Source organism: Cebus imitator, unplaced genomic scaffold (genome assembly GCF_001604975.1).
Source record: "Cebus imitator isolate Cc_AM_T3 unplaced genomic scaffold, Cebus_imitator-1.0 Scaffold44, whole genome shotgun sequence".
Lineage (NCBI taxonomy): Eukaryota > Metazoa > Chordata > Mammalia > Primates > Cebidae > Cebus > Cebus imitator.
Window position 1 is genome coordinate 5,482,207 of NW_016107359.1, and position 24,313 is coordinate 5,506,519.

The 24,313-nt window shown below is 46.5% G+C and overlaps 1 protein-coding gene and 1 pseudogene across 4 annotated transcripts in view; one reads left to right on the forward strand and one right to left on the reverse strand.

Annotated features, from left to right (window-relative positions):
• Window positions 1–24,313, reverse strand: part of PDZD2 (PDZ domain containing 2) — a 462,407-nt gene that overhangs the window by 400,303 nt on the left and 37,791 nt on the right. The gene's annotated exons all lie outside the window — the stretch shown is intronic.
• Window positions 6,534–7,016, forward strand: LOC108303064 (annotated as a pseudogene).

Sequence of the window (24,313 nt, forward strand, 5' to 3'; positions counted from 1 at the left end):
AAAAAAAAAAAAAAAAAGGCGTGGGGAGAAATGGACTGGTTGAACACTTATACCCAAGGCCTAAGGTGGGGAACTTGAGCCTTGCTTTGTCAAACCCAGCTTTAAATCTCTTTCCCCACTTAGCAGCTATAGTAGCTTAGCTTGTTTAAGACTTAGTTTTGCCATCTGTCCAGCAAAGGAAAACAATGATGCCTCCCTCACGGGATGGCTTAAAGATGAGATGAGACAAAGAACAAAAAATGTCACTAACAAAGGGCATGCCTGGCATGTAAAGCTCCATAACTCTCATCCCCGCTCTACTCCCAAGAATACTGCCCTAAAGCCCATCAGAAAGTAAATATGAAGAAAAAATGAGCCAAGGTGGGGTGTTGGGGATGGAGAGACAGCCAGCCAATCACTGAGAACTGTGTATTTACAAGCGTCAGTTTCTGCCGGAACCCAGGCCATGTGGCTGCTTAGAAGCCAGTTCCACGCACTCAGGTTATCAGGCATTTAAATGTTTCCCTTCAAATCCTGATGTTTGGGGTGGAGGGGAAAGTAGGGAGGGAACCTCCAGATCAGATATTTTAGACTCCAGGAGAGGAAACAGAAAGCTCTATTTATCTGGGCTCCCCAGCTTGCTAATTAACTTAGGGACTGGAAACTATTCTCATGTGTTGGCGCCTCCACCATCTTCTCGTTATTAGAAAAACATCTGCTCATTATCCCCATGGTTTCCGAATGTGAGAGAGAACCAGAGTTGCGTTCCCAGATGCAAATGTGTGGCATCAAAGAGGCCTCAGGGACTGGTGGCCCCATGCAGAGTCGGGGGCTTGGGGAGATTAGAGGCAGTGGATTAGAACAGGCAGTGGCTTTTCTAAATAAGACAGGAAGAAGGCTTTCATGTCTGAAGATGCAGAAGGGATTGTGAGCAAAAAGACACCTGTGAGTATAGCTAAAGGGCTCCCATTGAATAGGTCAGAAAAAGGACTTCTCAGCTGGGCGCAGTGGCTCACGCCTATAATCCCAGCACTTTGGTAGGCTGAGGTAGGTAGATCAATTGAGTTCAGGAGTTTGAGACCAGTCTAGGCAACATGGCATGTCTCTACAAAAAACACTAAAAAAATTAGCTAGGCACGGTGGTACATGCCTATAATCCCATCTACTTAGGGGGCTGAGGTGGGAAGACCACAGGATCACTTGAACCTGGGAAATGGAGGTTGCAGTGCGCCGAGATTGCACTTCTGCACTCCAGCTTGGGTACCAGAGTGAGACTCTGTCTCAAAAAAAAAAAAGAGAGAAATTCTCCAGGCCTGCCCCCTTTTTGTGTAAAATTCAGGTTTTAGCCATGGGACAAATATTCATGGAGGAGCCACTGTGTGCCCAGCGTTGGGTCTCTACAACAATCCAGCCCTGGGGACTAGAGACTCAGATGTCAGGTGGCTCCAGTACTGGAAGCACACCTGTCCCCCTCCGGCACAGCCAGAGGCAGCCTGTGCTTCAGCTGACTGAAGGCCTGGGAAGAAGACAGCCCCCTGAGAGATGGGATTCCAGGCGCAGCAATGCCTAGCTCCTGACATTCAGAAGAACTCCCTCCCTTTGCCCTCCCAATCTAAGGTCACCAAGTCTCCTGGTCCATCCAGGTCTGAGAGGTTTCCTGGGATGTGGGACCCTCCTATGCTAATGCCGTGGCAGTCCTGACAAACTAGGATGAGCTGGTCACCTTAAAATGTCCCATCCTTCTTCCCTTTTCCTCCTCGGCCAGGTAATGGCTTCACCCTTCCCTCACAGGGAAACTAGTATCAATCGGCTTAAAATTTTTTCATGCCTCAGTTTCTCTATTTGTAAAAAGGAAAGGCTAGGAGGCTTTCTTTCCCAGGATGCTGGGGATCTTTGCAGGGCCTGGCAGGGAATGCGGCCACCCTGGCCTGAACAAACTGCACACAGGATGAGACAGAGGCCACCTAACTAAAAGGGCCGACAGCAGGATGTGGGTGGAGGAGAAAGGAAGCAGGGAGGCGCGAAGGGAACAAAGGGAGAGGGGATAAAAGCAAAGACCTCAAGCTCCCTCCTACCCCTGAAACCATCTGTTTAACTCAGGCATCCCAAGCTCGTCCTCCACCAACTGCCAGCCAGCCTCTTCCTCCCCCGCCTCCTCAGCCTCCGCCTCTGTCTCTCCTCCCTCCTGCCTCTGGGAAGGCCCCACTGTGCACTCCTGGCCCTGAAGTCAGGAATTACCTTGGCTTTCTTCCTTTTCTACTCCCGCTAGGCCTAACACTTTCTCATCGTATGGTGTCTTCCTCCCAATCTCTCTCACACCTCATGTCCTCCAGTCCATCCCCGTGGCCTCTGCCTGGCTCTCATTCAGGCCAAATCACCTGTCCCCTGCAACAGACTCCCATCTCCATCTGTCCCACTCCAGGCCGGCCTCCACTCTGAAGCCAAGTGTGGTCTCTGGGACACATAGAGCTGATCCTTAAGATCCTTCAAGGGTTCCCCAAGCTTTCAGGATGGCATTTAGACTCCTTAGTTAAATCTCTCAACCTCCTTTATTTCTTTTTAAATAAAATAGAGGGCCAGGTGTGGTGGCTCATGTCTATAATCCCAGGAGTTTGAGAGCAGCCTGGCCAACATAGTGAAACCCCGTCTCTACTAAAATACGAAAAAAAAAAAAAAACCAGCCTGACATGGGGGTGTATGCCTGTAAGTTCAGGTACTCGGGAGGCTGAGGCAGGAGAATCACTTGAACCCGGGAGGCAGAGATTGCAGTGAGCCATCATGTCACTACGCTGCTCCAGCCTGGGTGACAGAACAAGACTCTGTCTCATAATAAATAAATAGGCAAGCAAGCTAGAAATGGGGTTTTGCCATGTTGCCCAGGCTGGTCTCAAACTCCTGGGCTCAAGCGATCTGCCTGCTTCGGCCTCCCAAAGTGCTGGGATTACAGGCATGAGCCACCATGCCTGTCCTCAACTCCTTTCTAATCTGGCACTTCTGAGTGCCCCAGACCGTGTCTTTGCCCCAAATTCCCTAGCTTGACTTTAGCCATAATGAACCACAGGTGCTTTCCTGGACACTCCATGCTGCTTCAGACCTCTCTGCCTTCAACATTCAGCTCAAAAATTCCTTTCTCTGGGAAGCCATTCCTTAACCCACCCCTCGTCCATCATCTTCTTGAGATTGTTCTGATTTAGATGCTTTTCTTCTTTCCTGCCCCAGTACTCTCCACCATTGCACTTACCACCATGAACGGCAGGGGTTAGGTTCATGTCCTTCTCCCCTGCCAGAATATAACATCAGTGAAGACAGGGTTTTCCTATCCCTAATGGCAGCTCAGGGCTTGGAGCATATTACGAATAACTGCTGAATGAATGAATGAATGAAAACCAGCAGCCTTGTCCACATACAACAATACCAAGCCCCAAAGCAGCTTCAATGTCAGGGTCAGATCTTCTCCACTGCTGAGGGAATAGAAACTACTCCAAGCAAAGACACATCCTCTGCCTGCCATTCCGACCCTCCGCAAACCACAGCAGGGAAAAGGGACGGGGTCACAAACCAGAGTGGCTCCAAACGCAAATGACCTCCGGCTACAGCCCAAATCTGCAGGTACTTCCTACTTAATTCCTGGGCCTTGGCGTCCTCATTTATAATATAAGGACAATAATAACACATATCACCATATTGTCATGAGGAGGGAATTGAATTACGTATGTAAAACATTCAGCACTTTGTTGGCACTCAGTACTGGTTCCACCCAGCCTTCTTTTTTTCAGTGATGCTACAACAGAGGCAGAGGCTAATAAAATTTGTATTCACAGTGCACTCAGGCAGCTCCTGCTGGGTGAGATTCAGTCTAAGAAATAAGGAAGGAGGCAGAGACTTGCTTTCCCAACTGTAGACTGGAGGTGCTCAGCTACTGCCAGGGCACCCCAACCAGACCCAAAGGTCTCTTTCTTGGCTTGGGGGGAGGTGGTATTACTGAGCATGGCAATCTCAGAGGCCTCCTGGTACCCACGGAGCAGCTGGAGGGGCTTTGGGCCAGTGTCCACTGCCCCTCCCCTGCTGGTTCAGAGCCAGAGGAACAGATTGGGCAGTGGGCCTCTCTTCACTTTGGAGATCACCATTTCCTGCAAAGAGACACGGAAGAAAGTCTAACAGAGAACATGAAGACTTGTCGACAGTGAGTGGTTCTCTTTGGGTGCAAGATTCTAGGTGATTTTTAAATCTTCTTTATATTCTTTCAGATTTCCTTTTCCTTTTCTTTTTTCTTTTTCTTTTTTTTTTTGGAGACAGAGCCTTATACTGTCGCCCAGGCTGGAATGCAGTGGTATGATCTCTGCTCACTGCAACCTCTGCCTCCCAGGTTCAAGCGATTCTCCTGCCTCAACCTCCCAGGTAGCTGGGATTACAGGTGAGTGCCACCACGCCCAGCTAATTTTTGTATTTTTGGGGTTTCACCATGTTGGCCAGGCTGGTCTCAAACTCCTGACCTTAGGTGATCCACTCACCTTGGCTTCCCAAAGTGCTGGGATTATAGGTGTGAGCCACCATGACCAGCTGGAATGCTGGTATTCTTTTTTTTTTTTTTTTAATATAAAGACGGGGTTTCAGCATGTTGGTCAGGATGGTCTTGAACTCCCGACTTCAGGTGATCCACCCACCTTGGCCTCTTAAAGAGGCTATAGAAATAGAGAAGCAAAGCTGGGAGCAGTGGCTCACGCCTGTAATCCCAGCGCTTTGGGAGGCTGAGGCAGGCGGATCACAAGGTCAGGAGTTCCAGACTAGAATGACCAACATGGAGAAACCCTGTCTCTACTAAAAATACAAAAATTAACCAGGCGTGGTGGTGGGCACCTGTAATCCCGGCTACTCAGGAGGTTGAGGCAGGAGAATCACTTGAACTCCAGAGGCAGAGACTGCAGTGAGCTGAGATCACGACACTGCACTCCAGCCTGGGCAATGGAGCGAGACTCCATCTCAAAAAGAAAGGAAATAGAGAAGGGTTTAAAAAAAGGTAAGACAGTTCGCAAGAGAGGAGAACTTTAGGGAAGAAAATCAAAAGATGCCTAAGGCAGAATTGTGAAGACGTTATACACCTCTGTCTCCCTCATGATGTCTTCAGAAAACAGACATTCTTCCCCAAAAGGCTTCAGAGGTTGAACTGGGTAGGAACCATGGAAGTGCTATATTCTGTTCTCAAGATAGGAGGCAGGCGAAAGCAAAGGCTGACCAGGGAGGCCCAATCAGATCTTTATAACACCCGAAGAAAGGGGCTGCCCCTGCCTGAGGGTTCATGGTGCAGTGGAAGGATGCCCTGCAAAGAAACCAGCCTCTAAGGTGGTATGCACCAAGAAGGGAGATGGAAGGGCTTTGGCACAAAATTTCAGGAGCATCAAAAAACTCAGTCTTGGCCGGGTGCAGTGGCTCACGCCTGTAATCACGGCACTTTGGGAGGCAGAGGTGGGCAGATCACAAGGTCAAGAGATCGAGACCATCCTGGCCAACATGGTGAAACCCCGTCACTATTAAAAATACAAAAATTAGCTGGGCGTGGTGGTGTGTGCCTGTAATCACAGCTACTCGGGAGGCTGAGGCAGGAGAATCGCTTGAACCTGGGAGGTGGAGGTTGCAGTGAGCCGAGATCACCACTGCACTCCAGCCTGGTGACAGAGTTGAGACTTTGTCTCAAACAACAACAACAACAAAAACTCAGTCTTTAGGACAACTCATATTTTAATGCAGCTTTTGACAAAATCCAAGTTAATACAAAAATGCATGATGAACGAAACTTCAATATTTTCAATAAAAACTGGATTTGAGAACAGGGCTGGGATTACAATGAGGCGAGTTGAGGCTGAGTTGTACAAGTGTGAGGTCAGATTCGGTCTTGATTTCAAACGTAAATATTCAGTTCAATGTAGATTTTCTGGCATAATTTTTACTTTTTGAAATGTGGCATGAAAATGGCATTGACTTCGATGGATGAGGTTTTGGGTACCCCCAAAATCTAGGTCTCGTCAGCAGCCCTGAGTGGGGGGCACCCAGGAACGGGAGGACCAACCTGGCCAGAATATGTTTCTCTGAGGACACAGCATTCAAGGTGGACTTTGAAGAATCAACAGGATGGGTTGCTCTGCTCATGGAGTAGCCATTCTTTATGCCTTTCCTTTTTTCTTTTCTTTTTTTTTTTTTTTTTGAGATGTAGTCTCTCTCTGTTGTCCAGGCTAGAGTGCGGTGGCATGATCTCGGCTCACTGCAACCTTCGCCTTCCAGGTTCTAGCAATCCTCCTGCCTCAGCCTCCTGAGTAGCTGAGATTATAGGCACATGCCACCACGCCTGGCCAATTTTTGTGTTTTTAGTTGGGACGAGGTTTCACCATATTGGTCAGGCTGGTCTCAAAATTCCTAACCTCAGGAGATTCACCCGCCTGGGCCTCCCAAAGTACTGGGAGTACACGCATGAGCCAGTGCGCCCAGCCTAGTCCTTTACTTTCTTAATAGACTTGCTTTCACTTAAAAAAACAAACAAAGCCACTACTGCAGGAGGAGATGGTCCCGCAGAGCTGAGCAGTCAAGATGTGTGACTTCACCAAAGACCAGACCGCAGAGTTCAAGGAGACCTTCCGGCTGTTTGATGGAACAAGTGACAGCAAGATCCTGTACAGCCAGTGTGGGGATGTGATCAGGGCCCTGGGCCAGAACCCCACCAACGCCAAGGTGCTCAAGGTCCCGGGGAACCCCGAGAGTGACGAGATGAATGAGAAGGTGCTGGACTTTGAGCACTTTCTGCTCATGCTGCAGACCGTGGCAAAGAACAAGGATCGACCAGGGCACCTATGAGGGTTATGTCGAAGGACTTCGGGTGTTTGACAAGGAAGGAAATGGCACCGTCATGGGTGCTGAAATCCAGCACGTGCTTGTCACACTGGGTAAGAAGATGACAGGAAGAAGTAGAGATGCTGGTGGCAGGGCATGAGGGCAGCAATGGTTGTGTCAGCTGTGAAGAGCTTGTCCGCGTGGAGCTGAATGGATGAGGAGTGTCTCAGTCTCTCCAGAGTCCGTGCCTTTCCCTGTGTGAATTTTGTATCTAGCCTGAAGGCTCCCTAGGCTCTCCTGTCTCAGCACCTTTCTCATCTTGTCTCTCTTGGATGATGTTTGCTGTCACCATTCACCAAATAAACCTGCTGTCTGGTTCTCAAAACAAACAAACAAACAACGGGATGTAACATATGAAAAAAGTATGTATTGTAAAGGCAATCTAGGCCCAGCCTGTGCATGGCGGGAAGGACACAGTGTGTCTGGGGCAAGAGGCAGCCGAGTGCATGCCTGGAGTGCCCAGTCCCATTTCCTCTTCCAGGCCTCCTTCCTGACAGGTGCTGAGGCATTCAGCATCTCGTGAAGCATCTCCTATGCATCAGGTAGTGCAGATTCAAAAACACGAGAAAATGCCGAAGGTACAGTCACTACCCACAAAGAGTTAATGTCAAACCAAGACACCCTATGGCTGGAGATGGCCAACCCTATGGTTGTGTCCAGCTTTTAACATTCTACAAACGTTGTTGTTGTTGTTGTTGTTGTTTTTGGAATGAAGTCTCGCTCTGTCGCCCAGGCTGGAGTGCAGTGACACAATGTTGGCTCACTGCAACCTCCACCTCCCAAGTTCAGGTGATTCTCCTGCCTCAGCCTCCTGAGTAGCTCGGATTCCAGGTGCCCGCCACCACACCCAGCTAATTTTTGTATTTTTAGTAGAGATGGGGTTTCAGCACATTGGCCAGGCTGGGAGTGGAACTCCCGGCCTCAAGGGATCCGCCCGCCTCGGCCTCCTAAAGTGCTGGGATTACATGCCTGAGCCACTGTGCCCGGCCTACAAGCATTGTTTTGTTCTTGACATTCTAAATGCAACCATCATTACTGAAGCATTTTGTTTAGGAGTGGCCTATATTCTATCATTTTCTTTAAAAACAATATTCAACCCTGGGCAGTTATGATGCAGTTAATGATAATCCATTTCAAAAAGGGCTTTGACAGATGAAATCCCTTTTGCTCCTTCTCAGCCTCGGAAGCAGGAAGGAGTTTTCTCATGTCTCATCTTCCAGGTGAGGAATCTGAAATTCAGCATTAAGCGACTTCCTCTAAGTTTTCTGATCATAAGGGCAGAACTGGGACTAGAATCCAAGTCTCCCAGCTCCTGAATAGAGATTGACGGTCCCTTCATTAACTGTGTATGGGGAATATGGGTGCGAACTGAAGGGCAATTTCCCCTCAGTTCCATCGAAACTTTGCTAACAAAGCAACTCCTGGCTTCAAGTTGATCCCTGGAAGCCACGAATGCAGACAGACACTTTGGGCTTGACTCTGAGCTCCCTGCTGGTGATGATGGGAGGCTGTACAGCCCTAAATCTTCATTACTGAAGGAGACAGAAAAGGAAGTGCTTTTCTCACTGTCCTCTTGCCCTCGCTCCAACACTCCTCACCACTCTGAGCTCTGAGCAGGCAGAGGCCCCAGACACCTCACATCCAATCATGAGCAGCATGGCAGGCCCCTGCCAGCCTTTATCCTCCCCATCAGGGACTTCACTTTGCACACCAAGGTCCTTGCCAGATCCAAAAGCTGCCTTTTTCCGGCCTGAAGTTAAAAAACAAACAATCTGCTTAACCTAAGCCAAGCAGCAGCCATAACAGCAGCAGCATTCAAGGCTGAGCAGGAATGCCGGCCCACACGGTGGTCTGGGAATGACGCCGATTCCCCTGGCCCCGACAGAGGCAGCGGTTGCTCCCGGAGGCCTGGACAGCAGCCGGCAGCCAGTTGGATGTGATCACCGGATCATGAGCTGCTTCACAGCTCCTCTCAGGTGCTGGCAGTGGGCCCTGGCCAGGCCTGCATGTATAGCAGGGCCTGTTGGAAATATCATCGTGCTTGAGCCCTCACACAGGGTCCACATCGCTCAGCTGGTCTAGGAATGGCACAATGCCTCTGCGTCCAGGCTGCCATGAGCTGGCCCAGGAGCCTAACAATCCTGGAGACAGAAAGTCATGAGGATGACAGAGCTAGCAAAGCAGGAGACTGTCAGAAGGCAGGTAATTGAGTCAGGCCAGAGCCTAGACTCCTCTATGGTGCTGTTCCTGCCCACGCCCCACACCCCTGCCAGACTCATCTGCTTTTTTTTTTTTTTTTGAGACAGAGTCTCACTCTGTTGCTCAGGCTGGAGTACAGTGGCGCGATCTCCGCTCACTGCAACCTCTGCCTCCCAGGCCCAAGCGATTCTCATGCCTCAACCTGCCGAGTAGCTGGGACTACAGACGTGTGCCACCACACCCGGCTAATTTATTTTGTATTTTAAGTAGAGACGGGATTTCACCATGTTAGCCAGGATGGTCTCAATCTCCTGACCTTGTGATCCACCCACCTTGGCCTCCCAAAGTGCTGGGATTACAAACGTGAGCCACCATGCCCGGCCACACCTGTACTTTTTACTGCTTTGTGTTGGTATTGGCAATGCCATCAAGGTCATCATCATCATCATCATGGGCAGCATTCACTGAGTGCAGTGGGCTGGACAGTGGCCCCCAAAAAGATATGTTGGCATTCTATTCCCAGAACCTATGAATGTTACATTATTTGGAAAAAGTTTTTGCAGATGTGCTTAAGAATTCTGAAAGGAAGTGCTTATCCTGGATTATTCAGGTGGGTCCTAAATGCAATGAATGATACAGATTCTTAGGAGACAGGCAGAGGGAGGATACACAGAGATACAAAGAGAAGACACAGAGAAGAGGAGGGGCAATGTGGTCACAGAGGCAGACACTGGAGTAATCTGACCACAGCTGAGGAACAGGTGTGACCACCAGAGCTGGAAGATGTAAAGAAGGAGTCTCAGAGATGGATGTCTCTGCCAAAGCTTTCATTTTGGACACTGGGCCTCCAGAACTGGGAAAGAGATATCTGTTGGTTGACACCTCCCAGCTGATGGAAACTTGTTACTGCAGCTCCAGGACATAAATGCCCAGAACACCATCCTGGCCGTCACCCTCGTCAACAGCCATGGCTCTTCCTCAGCACATCCTGAGCGTGCACAGCACATTCCGGGCACCAGACACTTGACAAGGTTGTCTAACAACTCCACGAGTTGTTTGCATTTAAAAGAGGTGCAAACCAAAGTTTAGCGAGGAACTGGCCAGGGTGGTTTGGACCCAGAAGAAATGCAATCCTGTAAGGGCTGCTTCTCCGACTGGAGACCAGAAAGCACTTTGACAGCGTCTCCCTTATTTGCAGCCGCCTTGGGAATTTGCACATAGGAGTTGATCTTGTTTTTGATCCCAAATGATCTTTTTACCAGACTTGTCTCTGAGGCTTGGCTCTTTCTAAAAGTCAGGGAATGAGTAACTGTGGGGACAGGACATGACGTTTCAAATGACCTACGTGGTGGTTTTGATGAGTTTGCCAGTGCCTAAACAGCCCACATGGACCTATGGGCATTTCTCTTTCTCCTTCCTAAGGAAGGACTTTGAAGCCAAGACCCCACCCAGAGACCCTTCAGCACTAACTATCAGAGCAGAAAAATATCAGCGTACTTTTGCCTTCTTTTTGAACAGAAATTATGGGAAACTAGATTCATAAGGAGAACATCATAACCTTCCAGAAGTTTCCCTGGCCCAGAGAGCAGTGCAGCAGAGAAGAGTCTTGAACCCTCTCTGGGAGCAGAGAGGAGAATCTCAGAGGTCAGGGTTAGCTCCACCCAGGACTCTAAGGATACAATCAACCATGACAAGCCTCATAGAATCCAATACAAATGGCTGGGACTTTAGGGACTAAGTCTAACACCAATATTCTTAAGTTATTAGACATACCACATACACATGAAGGGCTAGCTGACTTAACACATAGTTCTGCTCATACAGCAATACCTGGTGGACAGGCTGGGCGCTGTGGCTCATGCCTGTAATCCCAGCATTTTGGGAGGCCAAGGAGGGCAGATCACCTGAGGTCAGGAGTTTGAGACCAGCCTGGCCAACACAGTGAAACCCAACACAGTGAAACGTGTATATATATATATATGTATACACACATGCATATGTATATATATATATGTATACACACACACACACATATATATATGTATACACATACACACACACACACACACACACACATACACACACAAGTTAGCCAGGCATGGTGGCAGGTGCCTGTAATTCCAGCTACTCGGGAGGCTGAGGCAGGAGAATTGCTTGAACCCGGTAGACAGAGGTTGCAGTGAGCTGAGATCACGCCACTGCACTCCAGCCTGGGTGACAAGTGCAAAACTCTATCTCAAAAACAACAACAACAACAACAACAAAAAACCTGTGGACAGATGTGGCTTCATCTGGAAACAGGGTCTGGACAAGCCCATCCTGAATCCCAAAGATGCTAGGCCCCTGAGTCCTAGCTCTTGGCCAGCCTCCACAGGCAGGGCTACATCCTTGATGTTTTCAATGTTGCTGCTTGGGAAATGTCAGTTGCCCCAGGAGAGCCTGGAAAGGAAACAAATCAAAGGAGCTGTTTTGCCCTGTTGTGACCTGGCTGACACCTCCTGCTTGAGGAAACTCAATGCTCTCAAGCAGAGCAAATATTAAGTCAACTCTGAAGTACATTCATTCACTCTTCATTGAGGAGAAAAGAAGGGAGGGGACACAGGAGGTAACCAGCGCCTCCACGGTGGTTCTCCCCAGCTTTCTGGAGTGGGAAGACAGCCTGGTGAGCAATCCCCTCAGCTCTCCAGGGCCAGAGAGTGTGTGTGTGTGAGTGTGTGTGTGTGAGTGTGTGTGCATGTGTGAGAGTGTATGTGAGTGTGTGTGTGAGTCTGAGTGTGAGTGTATGTGACTGTGTGTGCCCCCACGCACACGCGCACAGAGGCTTCACTATATCCATCACCTACCCTGGGTCATCTGGTAGGAAAATGGGCTGGAGGCTCGGCACCTGACCCTGTGGGTTTTTCACAGAGGGGAAGGAACGATAAGGAACAGTAAGAAGCCTAAGGTGCTGGTTTGCCCTGTGTGCTTACAGCTGGAGACTGCAGAGCCTGGGTTATCTAGTTCAAGGGAAGCCAATCCGACCAGAAGTGGACCAGCTCTATTTACCTCTTTCTGCCCTCCTCAGGGGACTTGGTTAGTCTCACCAGGGCCTTTAATTTCACAGACCCACAGTTTCTATCTGCAGCTCCCAGATCCAAAAAGCTTTGACAACTGAGGTTTTTTTTCTTATAAGGCATCTGGCAGCAAAACTTTGCCTGATGTCAACTACCCTGAGGCCATTTGTCTTTATTTATCTACTCTTGTAATAGTTCCACCTTTGGCTGCTGAAATATTAATTGATTTGCGAGGTGCTACTCCAGGCCCCACTGTATATGTTACATAACACAGTATATGTACTATGTGACCTTTCTAAAGATTCGAAAAAGGCTGAGTTATAGTCCCGGTACCACCGCGTAATCCCAGCACTTTGGGAGGCCGAGGTGCGTGGATCACGAGGTCAAGAGATCGAGACCATCCTGGCCAACATGGTGAAACCCCATCTCTACTAAAAACACAAAAATTAGCTGGGTGTAAAGGCTGGGTGTGGTGGCTCATGCCTGTAATCCTAGCACTTTGGGAGGCTGAGGCAGGAAAATCATTTGAACCTGGGAGGCAGAGGTTGCGGTGGGCCAAGATCACATCATTGCACTTCAGCCTGGGCAACAAGAGTGAAACTCCGTCTCAAAAAAAAAAAAAAAAAAAAAAAAAAACAAAAACATTAGCTGGGCATGATGGTGTGCACCTGTAATCCCAGCTACTTGGGAGGCTGAAGCAGGAGAATCGCTTGGACCTGCAAGGCAGAGGTTGTGGTAAGGAGATTGCGCCACTGCACTCCAGCCTGGCAACAGAGAGACTCCAGCTCAAAAACAAACAAACAAAAAAAGCTGAGTTCTAAAACACCTCAGGCTCTGAGAATTTCCAATAAGAAACTGTGTTCCAAAGTTAAATGTTGCTATGGCCTGAATTGTGTCCCCTGGAATTCATATGCTGAAGCACTAACCCACCATGTGACTGCACTGGAGACAGGGTCAAGAAGGTGATTAAGGTTAAATGCGGTCATGAGATGGGGTCCTGATCCAACAGAACTAGTGCCCCCATAGAAAGAGAAAGAGACATCAGCATGCTCACTCTGCCATGTGAGGACACAGTGAGAAGGTGGCAAGCTAAGAGGCCCTCGCTAGAACCCGGCCGTGCTGGCACTGATCTCAGATGTCCAGCCTCCAGAACTGTGGGCAAATGTTATTTAAGCCACCCAGTCTGTGGTATTCTGTTATGGCTGCCCAAGTTAACCAGTATAGATTTCGGTACCAAGAAGTGGGGCGCTGCTTTACCAGATACCAAAGGATATGGAAGCAGTTTTGGAAACGGGTAGTAATGGGCAGAGGCTGGAAGAGTTTGGATGTACATACCAGAAAAAGCCTAGAGCGACGTCCACTGAATACTGGTATCAACATGGAGGTTAAAGATCACTCTGGCAAAGTCTCAGACAGAAATGAGGACTATGTTACTGGAAACTGGAGGAAAGGCCATGTTTGTCATAATGTGGCAAAGTGCATCTGTAACTTTTTATGTACTATGGATTTATTTTTTAAAAATAAATAAGTGGCAAAGAATGTGGCAGAAATGTGTTTTGTTATGGAAGCTTGAGTGGACTCATACACAATGTTGCGTTTCTCTGCCAGACGTGGTCCATCAGCTACTTGGAGCCTTTACCGATTAACCTGACTTTGGTATGAACACTCCGATACCCTGAAATCCTTTCTGGAAGCTTGTTTAGGTAGTTTGGATTTACTGATGAACTTTTTTACATCTGTGACTGTATCATTTTGCCTCTTTTTATGTCTCACTCCAGATGAATGAAATTCCCTGTCTGTAACAGCCTAGTTGGGGTCTTCTTCAGGCTCACAGCACCAACTCCATAGCCCTGCACGCATGGCAGGTAAACAGAGATTCTGAGTGGTTAGGCACTTGCCAAACTTATTCCAGAACCCTCCAGCTACAGGCATGAAAAGACTAGGAAAGTCTAGAAACAAAAATAAATGTAGCAGATTATGAAATTAACATAGGAAAACAGTTAATTGTAATATATGTAAAAATAACAGTTTGAAAAATGTAATGGAAAACCATATCCCTATTTTCAATACAAACTAAAAAGATTGTAGAAGATTTGATACATAGATATATCAAAACTTTGATATATGTATATTCAGTAAGAATTATCTATATTGGCTGGGGGCAGTGGCTCACGCCTGTAATCCCAGCACTTTGGGAGGCTGAGGCAGGTGGATCACCTGAAGTCAGGAGTTTGAGATCAGCCTAGCCAACATGGCGAAACAGTTTCTACTGAACATACAAAAAATTTAGCTGGGTGGGGTAGTGGATGCCTGTAATGCCAGCTTCTTGGGAGGCTGAGGCAGGAGAATTGCTTGAACCCAAGAGATGGAGGTTGCAGTGAGCCTAGATCATGCCACTGCACTCCAGCCTGGGTGACAGAGTGAGACTCTGTCTCAGAAGGAAAAAAAAGAAAGATATATAACTTAAAACTATCGACAAAGAAGTATGAAATTTTTGTATAATAATGTATTATGGCTATTTTTAAAACTCATCATCTTTCATAAATATGTAGTAAAAACATTGACAAATAAATGATGGTATCTGGGATTTGTTTGAAAATAAGTTTCTTATATGTTTAGTAGAAACTGTTTCACCATGTTGGCCAGGCTGATCTCAAACTCCTGACTTCAGGTGATCCACCTGCCTCAGTCTCCCAAAGTGCTGGGATTACAGACGTGATTGTGGGCTGGGTATAGTGACTCACAGCTGTAATCCCACCGTGGGAGACCAAGGCAGGTGGATCACTTGATCCCAGGAGTTTGAGACCAGCCCTGGCAACATGGTGAAACCCTATCTCTACAAAAAATACAAAAATTAGCCAGGTATGGTGGCACACGCCTGAAGTCCCAGCTACTCGGAAGCCTGAGGTGGGAGAATTTCTTCAGCCCAGGAGGTGGAGGTTGCTGAGCTGAGATCACACCAATGCACTCCAGCCTGGGCGACAGAGTAAGACCCTGTCTCAAAAAAAAAATTATAAAATAAATAATATGGATGGTAGTAGGTATGCTTGTGGACAAGGCAGCATGGGCTGAGGGTGGAGAGGTGGTTTGATGGATACAAGAAAGTTCATTTTACTGTTTTCACAACTTTTGTGTATGTTCTCAGTTTTCCATATTAAAAAGTTCTTTCAAAAAACCTGTTGAGGAACTGAAAGAAAATTTTAAAAGTCTAGTTTGCTTTTAAATAAAAAGGTTTGATGATTTTTTCACTCCAAATTAATCTATAAATTCAATATAAACCCAATTAAAATACCAACAAGGAGTATTTTTAGAAAGCTCCTCTGGAAAAATAACCGTAATAGCCAGCAAAATTATGAAAGAGAACGGGGTGGAAGGGGGCAGGGCAGAGAAAGCCTGTTCTTACCAGCATTGAAACTTACGAAGCTACAATAATAAAAGGAATTTAGGAATGGAGAATAAACAGAGAGGGCAACGGTGCAAAATGAAATTCCAGAAATAGTCTCAGTGCCTGCTAGGTGCCAGCCACTATTCAAGATGTTGAATAACTGGCACCAAGCAAAATGGAGAAAGATTCTACCCTTCACTAGGTACATAAATAAGAACATCTACATAGTGGGAAGTGTTTTAGAGAAAATAAAACAAAACAATGAGATAAAGGGTAGTGACATGAGTTGAGACCTAAGGAACTAGCATAACCCAGATGATCCAGGACAAGGGGAAGGCATTCTAGGCAAAGGGAGAGGCAAGAGCAAGACCCTAAGGTTGAATGAGTTCACACATCACAAAACAAAAAGCAGGTTGTGGGGGAGCCGGGGCGCGGTGGCTCACACCTGTAATCCCAGCACTTTGGGAGGATGAGGCAGATGGATCACGAGGTCAGGAGATCAAGACTAGCCTGGCCAACATGGTGAAACCCTGTCGCTACTAAAAATACAAAAATTAGCTGGGCATGGTGGCGCACACCTGTAGTCCCAGCTACTCAGGAGGCTGAGGCAGGAGAATCGCTTGAACCCAGGAGGTGGAGGTTGCAGTGAGCCAAGATCACGCCACTGCACTCCAGCCCGGGTGACAGATCGAGACTTCGTTATCCGCAAAGATACAATGGGTAATGGAGAAGAGGCCAGGAAGACAGGCAGGGGCTAGATTATATCAACCTTGCAGCTACTGGTGAGGACCCTGTATTCTATTCTAATTGAGACGGAAAACACTTTAAAGGGTTTTAGTTTGCAGAGTGACATATCTGTTTGGCATTTTTTTAAAAAATTACTTGGGCCGGGCACAGTGGCTCATGCCTGTAATCCCAGCAATTTTGGGAAGTCGAGGCGGGCACACTGCCTGAGCTCAGGAGTTCGAGATCAGCCTGCGCAACATGGTGAAACCCTGTCTCTACTAAAATACAAAAAATTAGCTGGACGTGGTGGCATGTGCCTGTAGTCCTAGCTACTCAGGAGGCTGAGGCAGGAGAATTGCGTGAACCTAGGAGGTGGAGGCTGCAGTGTACTGAGATCGTGCCACTGTACTCTAGCCTGGGCAACGAAGCGAGACTCCATCTCAAAAAAAAATAATAATTATACTCTAGCTACTTTGTAGACCAAGGGTTCTACATCAACAAGAATATTCTGGAAATGCCCTTCCAGTTTGCAATGGTATACCTGAGAGGTGATGTTGGGATAAAAGAGGTATAAGTGACAGAATTGGTGGCAAGTGTTCTGATTTGAAAGATGACCTTAACACAGCGCCAGGATACTGATGGGTTAGAAGTGGAGAAAAAGAAAGGAATCCAGGGTGACTTCCATTGCTGTGGTCAAAGTAACTGGGCAGATGATGGCACCATCAATCAAGAAAGAGAAGTTGAGTAGGGGCCATGGGGGCAGTAAATCAAGGACTCTACTGTCATACCATCCGTCACTTGAGATACCTATCAGACACCCAAGTAGGACTGTCAGTAGGCAGGTGGCTGCAACAGGAGGATGGAGCTCACCTGGAAATTTGTAGGGTGGCATCAGCATAAACATACAAGGAGGGCAGCATTCCAGATCTACAGGGAAAACAGATCTGTTTTATAACTGATGTTGAGGCAACTGACTTTGTTTCTGGGGGGAAAAAGCCACAAATTCCAAAATAACGTCCAAATGGGTAAAAATGTTTTCAAAAGTACTAGTGAGTTTACGTGGCAAATGGCTCTCCCGCATTCTTGGTGGGAGTGTACATTTGTGAAACCTTTCTTAGGGACAATATGGCACTGGGTATCAAATTTAAATTACATGTTGACTTTGTTCCAGTAATCCTACTACTTGTATTAATTTATTTAACAGATAAACATACAAGATTTTCCTGGGATATAGGTACATGGATGTCCATCGAAGACTCATGGCAGTAAAAAATTAGAAACAAGCAAAGCTTGCTTCAGTGACGGACTGGTTAAATAAATTCAAATGTCCATACGATGGACTACTTTGCAGAGGAAACAAAAAGTGCAGGAAACCTTTATGAGCTGATATCGAACTAGCTCTGAGGCAGTTTATGTGAAAAATTAGCAAACAGAACTTCTTGTGTTTTATTATCCTTCTATGTAAATGTATGTGTGTCCATGTATGAAGCCTTTTGATTTTCATCTTTTCTCATTCCCAAAGCACTGTTTGAATTTTGTGACCATGTACATATTTTCCATTTAAAAAAAGCAACAGGGATTATCTGAATGGTGACATTATGGGTCACCTTTTTGTTTTCTTTACACTTCTTGGAATATATTTTTTAAGGCACCCTAACAAATGTTACCAGAAAATAAAACTTCAAAGAATATGATCCCACATCCTAGCCACTAAGATTGTGGACAAATCACTTTAAATCTACTGGACAATCTTATGACCTTCTTTTCTAATTTGTTTTCTTTTTTGTTTGTTTGTTTAGCATTCTGATCTCACTGAGATTTTGTACCTTCAGGCTCTGTAGGAAGCAGCCTGTACCCAAAGCCAAGCTGTAACAGTTGCAGGGGAGCTACAGAGCTGCCAAGGAGGGTGTTTAATGAGCAAAACTTAAGGGCCAAATGCAAATTACTAGCAAACACCAGATGGCAGGGGTCAGGGGGAGATGGCCTCAAAGAGATAAGTCAGAGCACTGGTCAGGTCCAGAGAAAAATGACTCCCATCTGACTTGGGAAGGGGGGAGAGCATCACAAGGTTCACACAGCTGGAGTGCTCACTTCCCATGATCAGGAGAAGGGGTCTTTCTGCTGAAACTTATGGCTAGAAAGTCAGCAGAAAGGGAGGAGTGGAGGATGTAGAAGGAACAAGGTCGCTTGTGGTGGAAATGGAGTGTCTTGGCCTATGTCAAAAATTCACCTGCAGGGCTTTTGAGGGTTAGCTGTCCTGAAATCCCAAAATGTCTAAACCTTGTACACATACACACACACACACACACACACACACACACACACACAGAGAGAGAGAGAGAGAGAGAGAGAGAGAGAGAGAGAGAGAGAGAGAGNAGAGAGAGAGAGAGAGAGAGAGAGAGAGAGAGAGAGAGAGAGAGAGAGAGAGAGAGAGCGCCTAAAGATGAATATGCTAGTTCTATTTAATCTTGGAGGAGAAAATTAACAGAATTCAATTAAACAGTTATTAAGAGCTTTAAATGGAGATTAGCTGTTATTTTCACATTTCTTTAACCTTTCAAATTACACTCCTTATTTCAATACAAAGTTAATAGTATTGGATAGTGCTGGTCTTATTTGTTGTAATGAAGCCTTGTTCTTAACTGCAAAGCAAGAATGTACCATTCCATCTCTCCCCATTAACCACCTTTATTGGCAGCCAGGCTTCCAGAAACACAAAGCTATCACGAAAGCCCTGACATTCTCCAGGGGCAGTCTGCCCTAACCATGGACTTGAAAGAAAGTAAACTGTTCGCATTGACCTTCTACACCCAAACTTAGACCACAGACACGAGAGCATCCAATTTAAATGCTGACCCCCGTCTTTGCCAAGTCCAGCCTAAGCCCCTCTGCTAAGCTTGTGTGGTAGCTCTCCCTTCCTCCGCCCACCCGTGGGTCCTCCAGAAAATCACAGCAGCTGCTTCAGACCATCATTGCTACCCTCACTCTCGCCTCTAGTTTCATCAATCCCAGTTCCTTTCAACTTGCCATTTGGGTCTCATTTTCTAATCATATAATTCTATCTATATGTCTTAGGGAGAAGAAAGAATATGATGTTCCAAAAAAAATTATAACCCTCTTTTGGTCCTATACTATGTATTTTCTGCCTCTGGTAAGGAATCTAAGCTATGTCACTACGATATATTTAGTTGGAGTAAACTCCTCTCCAGCATTCCTTCTTTTAAATTTTTACTATTCCTTTTTACTATTCCTTTCTTAGGAGAAACTAGGTCAAGGGAGCTGAGGTATTTAAATGGAGTCTCTATAGTCACCAAAAGCATCACATGCCCTGAGAGCGACCATCGTTGCTAAAATCAACCTGTCTTCAAACTCTAATTACTGGTCTTAAGGTCAACTTTTTATTATAAGGACTAACTTTTGAAAAGTATTATAGTTTCAAAAGCTCTTCTACAAAGCATTTTGTGATCAAATATGCTTAGAGAGGCAAATATTGACAGGAAGACAGACACAGACACATAAGCACACATTATATATATTACACGTATATAGTGTGTATATGTATATGAGGACCCTATACCTATGTATAGGCTCACGCCTATAATCCCAGCACTTTGGGAGGCCAAGGCAGGTGGATCACTTGAGGTCAGGAGTTCAAGACCAGCCAGACCAACATGGTGAAACCTCATCATTACTAAAAATACAAAAAATTAGCTGGGCGTGTGATGCACGCCTATAATCCCAGCTACTCAGGAGGCTGAGGCATGAGAATTGCTCAGACCTGGGAGGCGGAGGTTGCAGTGAGCCGAGATTGTGCCACTGCACTCCAGCCAGGGTGACAGAGTGAGACTCTGTCTCAACAAAACAAAGAAAAAAAACAAAAACAAATAAAACATGTTACAAGTATTGATGAATCAACAGTCGTAAAAGTTTAGTGTTCATCACAGGTTAAAAGAAAAAAATAGTAATTTTCCATCCAAGTGAATAGCACTACATGCATGGAGAAAGCAAAATTATTTCCATATATGGTGGAAATTATTTTACAGGTGTTGACCTTGAGGACAAGCAAGTTGGGTGAGGGTGGAGGAGGGATCCCAGATCTGGCCAATCCACTGAACGGGTATCCACAGTAAGCCACTGTCTGAGGGGCCAAGGCAGGCTCAAGAAGCATAAGCTTACCTGTGGCCGTCCCTGCGGCAGGCATCTCTCGGAGCTGCAGGGGACAAGCTGCTGGGCTGGGCAGAGGCTCCCTGTACCCACCACAGGAGGTAGCTACAAACCTAGCAGGGCCTGCCGCCCGGTCAGGGGTTTCAAGGACAAGCCAGTATCATTTCCAAAAAGCAATGGAGTAATTAAGCTCGCATGTCCTGATGAGAAGGCTGGCAGGACTGGCTGCAGAGCCGCAAGCCTGTTCCTGGCTGCCTGAAATGTGTTCACCACCAGGGTCTGGCCGCAGAAACGGGAGCCTCATGCAGGTCGATTCCAGCCCCTCTGGGCAGCAAAGGAAGACTTAGCTTCCTGAGGCTGGAATAAATAAGGAGTATATATATATTTTTAATTGGCTTCCCAAGTGCAAAGTTCTTCCTCAAATCTTAGGAGGCTGAATCCCACAGCCAGCTGTGATCACCGCTCATTAGCAGTTGGTCTCAGAAATGTTATTTGAACCCAGAACCCTTCTAATTTCCTCTCTGATCAGATAGATGGGTGGAAGGTTTTCTTCTGCAATGTCTACCAAGCAAAGGCTTGCCATTTCCCCAGTACCGGTGCCATCCTTCCGTCTGACAAGAGCCTTTCTGTGAGGGGAAGTTTGGGGTCACCATCAGACTTGTCCCCTAGGACCCAGGCAGATCCTCGTAGCAAGCAGTCAGCCGAGGGCCTTGTCCTCCCCAAGCCCACTGTCCATTCAGTTTTCTGGTGACACCTACTCCAGCCATGAATGAATGAAAGAGTGAGGACTTGGCAAGCCTTCTCAATCATTTCACGAATGTGAGGCATTATAAACATAAAGTAATTCCATACCAGACATCCGAGAAAAACGCTCTAGAAGATGCATTTAAACCCTTTGGAGCTAAACATTTTGAGGATTGTGGTGTTTGAAGATTTGATAAAATTCTACAAACCGTGTACTTTTATGTAAGTTTAGGCATTCCACAGATCCTTGGAAGGTGTTTAATAACTCTGGGTTTACACAGTCTCAATACTACAGGATCTAAGAAACTTAATCTCCAGGGAGAACCTTCAAAAATCTGATATTCAGGCTGGGCATGGTGGCTCATGCCTGTAATCTCAGCACTTTGGGAGGTTGAAGCAGGAAGATAGCTTGAGGTCAGGAGTTTGGGACCAGTCTGGCCAACATGGCAAAACCCTGTCTCTACTAAAAAAAATACAAAAATTAACCAGACATGGTGGTACACATCTGTAATCTCAGCTACTAGGGAGGCTGAGGCACAAGAATTGCTTGAACTCGGGAGGTTGAGGTTGCAATAAGCCGAGATGCTACACTCCAGCCTGGGCAACAGCAAGACCCTGTCTCAAAAATAAATAAAAATAAAACAAAAATAAAAAATGCAATTCAACACAACACAAGACACCACAATACAGTACAATAAGAAGCATCTTTTCAGATCACAATGCCCCACCAGAAACCTGCAGGGAAACCCAGCATCCTCAGAGACCACGCCTTTTATGTGAAAGAACAGCTGCCTCAACCCACTTTTTAAAATCCTTGGCTTCGGAGAGGGAACCTTTTGAAAACATAAGCTACTGGGAATGTTTTTATGCAGAAGCTGCTTTGCAAAAGTGAAAAAATATTTTGCTTTCCATAAGAAAGTTTGGAATCGGTGCCCATCAGCATAGATCTTTCAGTCAAGGGCAGGGAAAAGAAGAGGCACGTGTCAAGTCATCTTACTAGGAAGATAACACTCTGAGAAGGGTCTCCCAGAAAACAGAGAGCCTTTCTCTTTGGTCAGCTCAGTGGAGGGGAACTCTGCAGCCAGAGGCCACTATCCTTCCCATACTGCCCTTCCCTAAATAGTCTGGAAGGGTAAATTTTTTGACATCATTCAATGTCTAAAAGAAAAAAAGTAGTTGAAGGAGGAAAGTTACCTAGTGAGGTGGGAGCCTAGCTATTTCTCCCTTTGGTATAATTAAAAAGACAAAAAAAAAAAAAAAAAGAAATATAGGCTGGGCACAGTCACTCTCGGCTATAATCCCAGCACTCTGGGAGGCCAAGGTGGGCAGATTGCTTGAGGCCAGGAGTTTGACACCAGCCTGGCCAACATGGTGAAACCCTGTCTCTACAAAAATTACAATAATTAGCCGGACGTGGTGTCATGCGCCTGTAGTCACAGCTACTCGGGAGGCTGAGGCAGGGGAATCGCTTGAACCTAGAAGATGGAGGTCGCAGTGAGCCGATATCATGCCACTGCACTCCAGTCTGGCGACAGAGCAAGACTCCATCTCAATCAATGAATCAATCAATCAGAAATTCCACTGAAAACACCCAGACTGTAGGGAGTGCTGTGATGAATCACCCTACAGAGACTGACATCCCAGGGTCCAGACGTCCCCCACCAGAACTGACATCCCCAGGCTCTGGAAGTATCACTACAAGGCCAGCTCTCTCAGTGAATTGCCCTCAGCAGCTGCTGCTTCCAACACGGCGACATACAGCCTTGGATCCCAGATCACAACTATTCAGGGCTATGCTAGCCCAGAGCTCTGGGGTGAGTGCAGTAAACTGAGTCCTTAGCAGATGTACTGCAGCTAGTCTCATCACACGGGCACTGGCTAGGAGCTTCCTCCAGGGTATTCTCACTAGGAGCTGGCTTCCCCGGGAATCCAACCTTCAACACACAGGTCTGCCCTACGGGAATGCTCGCTGACTATCTGTCCCCCATGTCTGGAATTGATATAGAGACCTTTATTGATATATAATTGACATGCAATAAACTATACATATTTAAAGCATAACGTTTGATAACTTTTAACCTATGAAAACATCTTCACACATGGTTATATATGAAACCATTATTATACATGAAACCATCTTTACAATTAAGATAGTGAACATAGCCATTAGCCCCAAAAGTTCCTTCCCTTCCCTTGGTCCTTCCCCCTCACTCCTGCGCTACTATCCACCCATCCCCATTCAAGCCCCCAAACATTGGTCTGCTCTCTACCCCTAAAGACCAGCTTGCCTTTTCTAGAATTTTATCACAGATAAATGCATTTACGCCATATGTACTCTTTTTTGTCTTGCTTCTTTCATTCGGCATGATTCTGAGATTCATCCCTATTGCTGCATGTGTCAATATCAATAGCTCATTTCTTTTTCTTTTTTTGAGACAGTTTCACTCTTGTTGCCCAGGCTGGAGTGCAATGGTATGATCTCAGCTCACTGCAACTTCCGCTCCCCGGGTTCAAGCAATTCTCCTGCTTCAGCCTCCCTAGTAGATGGGATTACAGGCATACGCCACCACGCCCGGCTAAGTTCTTGTATTTTTAGTAAAAATGGAGTTTCTCTATGTTGGTCAAGCTGGACTAGAACTCCCAACCTCAGGTGATCCACGTGCCTTAGCCTCCCAAAGTGCTGGGATTACTGGCGTGAGCCACCGTGCCCCAACCAGTTCATTTCTTTCTATCACCAAATAGTATTCCATTACATGGATATCCTCCTTTTTAAACAAATAAAAAAATTTTTAGAGACAGGGTCTCATTCCTGAATGGTTTTGTCCCAGAAGCTCCCCTCAAACCCAATGAAAGTCTGGGGAGGGCAGGCACAATAAGCCACGGTCATCCCCGCCGCCGCGGCTTGACAGTCATGTAACCTTTCCTGGCAACTGAAGTTTTCAAAGCTTTCAGCTCTTTTCAGCCGTGAACCACTTTTCATTTTGGATGTTTTACCCCAAGCAGGGCACTGCTCCTAGGTAGATTCATCCTTTGTTTATAGGGTTGACCCTATTGAGGAGACACAAACGCTCAGAACAGGGGAGTGAGTGAAGTTACCCGGCAGGGGAAGGAATAGGATCCACCATGTCTCTGGCCTTGGGTAAAACAGCCCTCAAAGCCAAACCCCCTGCCCTTTTAAAAAAAT